Below are 7,047 nucleotides of genomic sequence, written 5' to 3' on the forward strand. Positions count from 1 at the left end.
GAAAAGTATGAATAATGCTTCAGTCAGCAACCTAAATGAAGATACCTGGGGAGAAGAGCTCTTTCTGAAAGCCAGTTGGAAAAATCAATGTTCCTAGAAGGATGAGAGGGAGAAATCTATAGGAAGGGAAGTGAGTGCTGCGTAATGCAATTTGAAGATTTTTTCCCCTCCCACATGCAGTTGACTTAATAGAAAGTAAAATCTAAAACTGTTTGTTTGAAGGTGAAGGCTTACCTAGGAAGAACCGGCTGGCTCTCCATCAACTGACTACTGGCTTACTGGGGCACTGCTGGTGTCCAAGCTTGCATTTTCATTGCACCGTAGGTTTTTTTTCTGATTTGTAAGAGTAGTGATAATATGTATATTCCAAAAATGATGCAACAATGTCAGAGTTGGAATGACTTCTATTTATCAATTCTTCTCTCTGTTATAGATATATAGGATAGCTTTGATTTTGAATTCATGAATTCATGACCTCTTTTCAATAGGCCCATGAGCAATATTGCACTTTTTCATTTGTGCAAAATTTTCCCCACAATGTATGTAAGATGTCCTCTAAGTGAACAGAGCTAATACATTAACAGATCATTATTTTATTGTTATAGTAGATATTATATTGTCTTTGCATAGTACCTACTTAGAATTGATATATTTATTTTCAGATAAGGAAAATGAGTTGCCATCATCATGCAGACTACTGATCACTCTGGTTCCCTGTTTCTCCACCAATGCCCACATTGTTCCTATAACTAATTGTCCAACAAATGCATGACAGAAATAGATCACAAACAATGGGGTTGTGGATTTAACTTAGTTTGTAGTGTATTTGCCTCATGTGTTTGACCCTTAGCAATAAATAAAACTTGGTATGATGGTGGAGACCTGTGATCCCAGCATTGGGGAAGAGGAAACAAGAAAATCAGAAGTTCATGATCATCCCTAGCCCCATAGGAAGGTCAAAGCCTAGATTGTAGGAGATCCTGCCTCACAAGACAAACAAGGAAGCAAACAAACAAACAAACAAACAAGTAAACCCAGCTTGTGAGAGACCCAGTATCTTTTATTCAAATGCTTTCAGTAGCAGGACTCTATATTTTGCAGTTGCTGAGATTTTAGAATCTTTGCATATACATAATAAGCAATTATAGGGATGGAACATTAGTTTATATATACAAATTTACCTGTTTAACATAGACCCTATACATACATCCTAAGAATAGCTAGGTTCAATAGCTTTAGTGGGCCTACATTTTTATTTCTTCTGTCACATGAACTCAGATGTAGAATTTTCCACTTATGACTATCATTCAACATGGATTAGATTTCCAAACATTTGAAATTTCTTATATTTGGAATAAAAATGCTCAACCCAGATCAAGAGCACAAAATTACTAAGCTCTCTAGGTTTTCCTTGAATATGCTAACATTTCTGCCTGTGAGGCCACAGTAGTCTTCATTCTGATGCACAAAGGATAAACTAGAAATCCACATTGAATTTTGACTGTTGCTAATAACAGTTACTATCACAATATTTCACCCCACAAACAATTGAGAGCCAGTCCCCTTGGTTAAATGACTACAATGAAAGAAAGCTAGGAACTCCTGACTTGGACATGATTTTAAGCACAAATATATTCAAATCCACTGAGTCCAGCCACATCCAAAGCTCACCAAGGGAGCAATGGCTTTTAACTCTGATTTCACTTTGATGTGTTTGCCCACCACCCGGGAACCCCATGAGTTAACCTTTCTCTGGCTTCTATTGATCCTCTAGATTTGAAGAGTGTTAATACAATTTACATAGCTCAGGTCTAATTTGTATGTAATTTACTTAACCATAGACTGCATCTTAGATTGTTACAGAACCCCATACATCTATAAATAAGGACCAGAAAAGAGATGACATTGAATTTCTGAATATTTTTATTTGGACAAATGAGTACGCTATGTTCTTTTGTTTGTGCTTGTTTTATTATTATTATTATTATTATTATTATTATTATATTTACAATCCAGTCATTACCTTGCCTCCCAGTCACCCCTCCCACAGTTCTTCATCCTACTCCTACTCCTTTCTGTCTCCAAGAGGATGCTACCCTCCACCAAGCCTCCCCACTCCCTGAGGCCTCAAGTCTCTTGAAGATAAGTCTTGTCTTCACCAACTGAAGCAGACCAGGCAGTCCTCTACTATACATGTGTCGGGGCCTTGGACCACCTCATATCTGCTGCCTGATTTGTGGCTCAGTGTCTGGGAGCTCTCAGGGGTCCAGGTTAATTGAGTCTGCTGATCTTCCTATGATGTCACCCTCCTCTGCAACTTCTTCCGTCCTTCCCCTAACTCAACCATAGGAGTCCTGGATTTCAGTCCAATGGTTGGGTGTAAGTGTCTGCTTCTGTCTTAGTCAGCTGCTGGTTGGGTCTATCCGAGAAAAGCCATGCTAGGCTCCTGTCTATAAGTACACCATAGCATCAGTAATATTGTCAGACCTTGGTGCCTCCCCATCAAATGGATCCCAAGTTAGGCCAGTCATTAAACTGCCTTTCCCTCAGTCTCTTCTTCATTTTGTCCCTGCAGTTCTTTGACACAGAAACATATCTGGGCCAGAAATTTTGACTGTAGGTTGGAAAATCCATCCCTCTATTTGAGGCCCTGTCTATCTACTGGAAGTAGATTCTTTGAGTTCCCTCTCTCTACTGTTGAGCATTTCATCTAAGGTCACTTCCATTGAGTACTGAGAGTCTCTTTCCTCCCAGGTTTCTGGTACCTTCTCACCCCCTAGGCTGCTTATTTCCATTAATTCTGCTGGCCCTCTGAGCTTATCTCCTGCCCCCCATACCTGAACCTATTCCCCTTTTCCCCTTTCCCCTTTCCTCTCCCACCCAGGTCCCTCCTTCCCTCTACCTCCCATGATTATTTCCTTTTCCCTTCTAACTGGGACTGCAACATCCTCACTTGGGCTGTTCTGCTTATTACACTTAAGTGGGTTGTATCCTAAATATTCTGTACTTTTTGGCTAATATTCATGTATTAGCGAGTACATAACCCTTTTGGGGCTGAGTTATCTCACTCAGGATCATATTTTCTAGTCCCATCCATATGTCTACAAAACTCATAATGTCCTCATTCTTTTTTTTTTTTAATTTTTTTTTAACTTGAGTATTTCTTATTTACATTTCGAGTGTTATTCCCTTTCCCGGTTTCCGGGCCAACATCCCCCTAATCCCTCCCCCTTCCCTTCTTTATGGGTGTTCCCCTCCCCATCCTCCCCCCATTGCCGCCCTCCCCCAAACAATCACGTTCAGTCTTAGCAGGACCCAGGGCTTCCCCCTTCCACTGATGATCCTACTAGGATATTCAATGCTACCTATGAGGTCAGAGTCCAGGGTCAGTCCATGTATAGTCTTTAGGTAGTGGCTTAGTCCCTGGAAGCTCTGGTTGCTTGGCATTGTTGTTCATATGGGGTCTCAAGCCCTTCAAGCTCTTCCAGTTCTTTCTCTGATTCCTTCAACGGGGTCCTGTTCTCAGTTCAGTGGTTTGCTGCTGGCATTCGCCCATTTTTGTATTTGTTGTATTCTTGCTGTGTCTCTCAGGAGAGATCTACATGCGGTTCCTGTCTGCCTGCACTTCTTTGCTTCATCCATCTTGTCTAATTGAGTGACTGTATATGTATGGGCCACATGTGGGGCAGGCTCTGAATGGGTGTTCCTTCAGTCTCTGTTTTAATCTTTGCCTCTCTATTCCCTGCCAAGGGTATTCTTGTTCCCCTATTAAAGGAGTGAAGCATTCACATTTTGATCATCCGTCTTGAGTTTCATGTGTTCTAGGCATCTAGGGTAATTCAAGCATTTGGGCTAATAGCCACTTATCAATGAGTGCATACCATGTGTGTTTCTCTGTGATTGGGTTACCTCACTCAGGATGATATTTTTCCAGTTCCAACCATTTGCCTACGAATTTCATAAAGTCGTTGTTTTTGATAGCTGAGTAATATTCCATTCTGTAGATGTACCACATTTTCTGTATCCATTCCTCTGTTGAAGGGCATCTGGGTTCTTTCCAGCTTCTGGCTATTATAAATAAGGCTGCTATGAACATAGTGGAGCACGTGTCTTTTTTATATGTTGGGGCATCTTTTGGGTATATGCCCGAGAGAGGTATAGCTGGATCCTCAGGCAGTTCAATGTCCAATTTTCTGAGGAACCTCCAGACTGATTTCCAGAATGGTTGTCCTCATTCTTAATAGCTGAATAGTATTCCATTGTATAAATGAACCACATTTTCTATATCCATTCTTCAATTCAGGGACATCTGGGTTGTTCTCAACTTCTAACTATTACAAATAAGGCCACTACGAAGATAGTGGATTGTGTGTTCCTGTGGTATGGTAGGGAATCTTTTGGGTATATGTCCAAGAGTGGAATAGACGGGTCTTCAGGTAGATCTATTTCCAATTTTCTGAGAAACTCCCAGATTGATTTCCAAAGTGGTTGTACCAGTTTGCAATGCTACCAGTGATGGATGAATATTCCTCTTTCTCTACATGCTCTCTGGCATATGCCGTCACCTGAGTTTTTAATCTTAGCTATTCTGATTGGACTCTCAGGGTCGTTTTTGATTTGCATTTCTCTGATGACTAACATTTCTTTAAGTGCTTCTCAGCCACTCAAGATTCTTCTGTTTTGAATTCTCATTTTAGCTCTGCACCCCATTTTTTAATTGGGTTTTTTTGGGTTTTTTTTTAGAAGTTAGCTTCTTGAGTTCTTTATATATTTTAGTCATTAGTCCTCTATTGAATGTGGGGTTAATAATGATTTTTTTCCCAATATGTAGGTTGCTGATTTGTCCTGTTGACTATGTCTTTTGCCTTACAGAAGCTTTTCAGTTTCATGAGGTTCCATTTATCAATTGTTGAACTTAGAACCTGAAACATTGGAGTTCTGTTTAGGAAATTTCCCTGTGTATCAATGAGTTCAAGGCTCTTTCCCACTTTCTCTTCTATTTGATTTTTATGTTGAGGTCCTTGGTCCACTTAGACTTGAACTTGTGCAAGATGATAAATATGGATCTATTTTTATTTTTCTACATACAGACTGCCAGTTAGACCAGCACCGTTTTTAGGATGCTCTATTTCTTTTGTTTTTAAAGAATAAAGTAACCTCTGAGTTGCTTATTAGCTCTGACTTTTGCCCCAGAGAGGAAATGCTTAATTGTAGATTACTCAGGTAAAGTAAGACAGGCCTCACGGTCTCTTCAAATCACCCTAGGAAAACTCTGCCTTCTAAGAGAATCCTAAGTTTCTAATTATAACTTTTAATCAAGCCACACTGGTGGTTTTATAATGGAAACAAAAAGAAGGTAAAATGTAGATTGTCCTGGCAATAAGATGTTTCCAGAATCTCTGCTTAAGTTTTATTTGTGGATGCATTCTAATTCCCAAATCAGAAAGATAAAAGTTATCCCTACAATCCCAATCATTTCTCAAAAATCATTAACATATTGACTTGTCATTTAGCAAAAACTATTTACTTTGTGAACTGATTGCTTTTGGAATTATTTAAAAATTCAGTAACAATCTTCACGATGAACAGTGATTTGTAGAAGGAGATTTGCAATAGGGGAGAATTCAGGTATCAATTGACGTATCATGTCTCTGTTTGACATGGGACACACTGTAGCATTCAAATTTTCCCTTCCACCTAGAATAATTTCTTTATTCTGTCCTAGTCAGTGGGTTTCTTAATAAGATAACAACAATGATTTAATTTTTTTTAAAGAAAGAAACTGCATTGTTGCAAAGGGATTTAAAATTAAAAGAACAGCCTTTCAACCCTTAATGTGCCAGGTTTTTACCTAGAATATTTGATAAAGAAACAAGAAATACATACTGGAAAAAGCATCTTCAACAAATGATGCTGGTCAAACAGGACAGCTACATGTAGAAAAACCCAAATAGATCCGTACTTACCACCCTCTACAAAGTTCAACTCTAAATGAATCAAAGACCTCAATATAAAACGGGATGCTTTGAACTGAGAGACGAGAAATTAGAGAATATCTTTGAATTCATTATCATTGAAAAAGACTTTCTATATAGAAATCTGTTAGCACAGGCTCTAAAATCAACAATTAATAAATGGGACATTATGAAACCAAACACCTGCTGCACAGAAGAGGATACTGTCGTTTGGACAGAGTAGTAGACTACAGAATGAAAAAAAATTTACCAACTATGTATCTGATAAAAGGCTAATATCCAAAATATAAAATAAAATTTTAAAAAACAAGATATCAAAAAAACAAGTAAGTCAATTAAAAATGGGTATAGATCTAAACAGAGAATCTCAAAAGAGAAAACTCAAATGGCCAGAAACATTTAAGAAAATATTCAACATCCTCAGCCATCAGAGACAGGCAAATCCAGACTACTTTGAGATTTTTATCTTACATTTGTTAAAATGACTAAGATCAATAGAACAAGTGACAGCTCATACTGGTGAGGATGTGGAGTAAAGGTAACACTCATCCATTGCTGGTGGGAGTGCAAACATTTACAGCCACTATGGAAATCAGTGTGGCCATTTCTCAAGAAGGTGAGAATTGATCTACCTTAAGATCTATTTACCCCTGTTGGGCACATACCTAAAGAACACTTTATCTTGCCACAGAGACACTTGCTCAACCATGTTCATTGCTGCTCTGTGCATAACAGATACATATGGGAAACAATCTAGATGACCTTCAAAAAAGATGTTCACAGAAGAATGGATAAAGAAAATGTTGTGTTCTTACTCCCTCTTACCCTCTCTTCCCCCTCTTGCTCTTTGTTCTTCTCTATTCTTGCCCCCATCCACCCCTCCACGTGCCCATGGCTAGCTGCCTTTCCTCTCTTCTCTTATCTCACTAAACCTCTCCAGGTGGGAAAAAAAGAAAAAAGAAAACGTTGTACAATACAATGGAGTATTACTCCACCACTTAAAAAAATGAAAATGTGAAATTCATAGGTAAATGGATAGAACCAAAAAAAAAAAATCCTAAGTGAGATACCC

Source organism: Rattus rattus, chromosome 12 (genome assembly GCF_011064425.1).
Source record: "Rattus rattus isolate New Zealand chromosome 12, Rrattus_CSIRO_v1, whole genome shotgun sequence".
In the NCBI taxonomy this organism is placed as follows: domain Eukaryota; kingdom Metazoa; phylum Chordata; class Mammalia; order Rodentia; family Muridae; genus Rattus; species Rattus rattus.